Source organism: Orbicella faveolata, unplaced genomic scaffold (genome assembly GCF_042242905.1).
Source record: "Orbicella faveolata isolate gen_17 unplaced genomic scaffold, um_ofav_v1 contig_4, whole genome shotgun sequence".
Taxonomy (NCBI): Eukaryota; Metazoa; Cnidaria; class Anthozoa; order Scleractinia; family Merulinidae; genus Orbicella; species Orbicella faveolata.
Window position 1 is genome coordinate 12,260,178 of NW_028301569.1, and position 2,011 is coordinate 12,262,188.

Here is a 2,011-nt window from a genome sequence, read left to right on the forward strand (position 1 = left end):
CGCATCGTGATTTTGAGCAACTTTGGCTCAATTTGCCAGAACCTGGGCGATATTTTCAAGTCCCGGGGGCTCGAAACTAACTCCTGACGGCCTTAGTTTTCAGTGAAATGGGCACAGGTAAAAGGAGGGCACGGTCGGTGTCGAGCTTGTAGGCCGAAATATAGCCCCACTTCATTTTAAGACTCAAAGAAGGGCCGAGACGGCCTTACGCGCATCGTGGTTTTGAGCAACTTTGGCTTAATTTGCCGGTAATTGGGGGATATTTTCCCATCCCGGAGACTCTAAACTAACTCCTGATGGCCTTAGTTTTCAGTGAAATGCACATAGGTAAAAGAAGCGCACGCTGGGTTTCGAGCTTCTAGGCCGAAATATAGCCCAACTTCATTTTAAGACTGAAAGAGTTGCCGAGACCGCCTTACGCGCATATTGATTTTGAGAAACTTTGCCTCGATTTGCCGGAACGTGGGGGATATTTTCCAGTTTGAGGGACTCTAATTTAACTCCTGATGGCCCTGGTTTGCAGTGAAATGGACAGAGCAAATATTTTTGAACACTTACTTTCGAGCTTCTGGGCCAAAATATATAGCCCCATTTCACTTCAAGACTCATAAAGCAGCAGAGACCGCCTTGCACGCATGGTGATTTTGACCAGCTTCAGCTCGATTTGCCGGAACTTGGGGGATATTTTCCAGTCCCGGAGACTCTAAACTAACTCCTGATGGCCTTGATTTGCAGTGAAATGGACACAGCAAAACTTTTTGAACGCTCCCTTTCCAGCTTCTGGGCGGAAATATAGCCCCACTTCACTTCAATACTGATAGAGTAGCCGAGACCTCCTTGCGCGCATCGTGATTTTGACCAACTTTGGCTCGATTTCCCGCAACTTGGTGGATATTTTCCAGTCCCGGGGACTCTAAACTAAATCCTGGTGGTCCTGGTTTAAAGTTGAATGGACACAGGTAAAGCGATCGCACGCTCGGTTTTGAGCTTCGAGGCCGAAATATAGCCCCACTTAACTTTAAATTTGAAAGAGTAGCCAAGATCGTCTTAGGCGCATCGTGATTTTGACCAACTTCGGTTTGATTTCTTGGAATTTCGGGGATATTTTCCAGTCCCGGAGACTCTAAACTAACTCCTGATGGCCTTGGTTTACAGTGAAATGGACACAGGAAAACTTTTTCAACGCTCACTCTCGAGCTTGTGGACCGAAATATAGCCCTACTTTACTTTAAGACTGATAGAGTAGCGGAGACCGCCTGCGCGCATCGTGATTCTGACCAAATTTAGCTCGATTTCCCGGAACTTGGGGGATATTTTCTAGTCCTGGGTAGTCTTAACTAGCTCCTGATGGCCTTGGTTTGTAGTGAAATAGACACAGGTAAAACGATCGCACGCTCGGTTTCAAGCATCTGGGCCGAAATATAGCTCCACTTCTCTTTGAGACTGAAAGAGTAGCCGAAACCGCCTTGCGCGCATCGCGATTTTGAGCAACTTCGGCTCGATTTCCCGGAACTTAAGGGATATTTTCCAGTCCTAGGGACTCTAAACTAACTCCTGATGGCCTTGGTTTACAGTGAAATGAACACAGCAAAACTTTTTGAACGCTTGCTTTCGAGCTTCTGGGCCGAAATATAGCCCCACTTCACTTTAAAACTGATAGACTAGGCGAGACCGCCTTGCGCGCATCGTGGTTTAGGCCATCTTGGGCTCGATTTTCCGTAATTTGGGGAATATTTTCCAGTCCCGGGTCTTTAAACTAACTCTTGATGGCCTTGGTTTGCAGTAAAATTGATACAGCAAAACGTTTTGAACGCTCATTTTCGAGCTTCTGGGCCGAAATATAGCCCCACTTCACTTTAAGACTCATAGAGCAGCCAAGACCGCGTTGCCCCCATCATGATTTAGACCAACATCGGCTCGATTTCCCGGAACTTGGGGGATATTTTACAGTCCCGGGGACCCTAAAGTAACTCCTGATAGCCTTGGTTTGCAGTGAAATGGACAGGGCAAA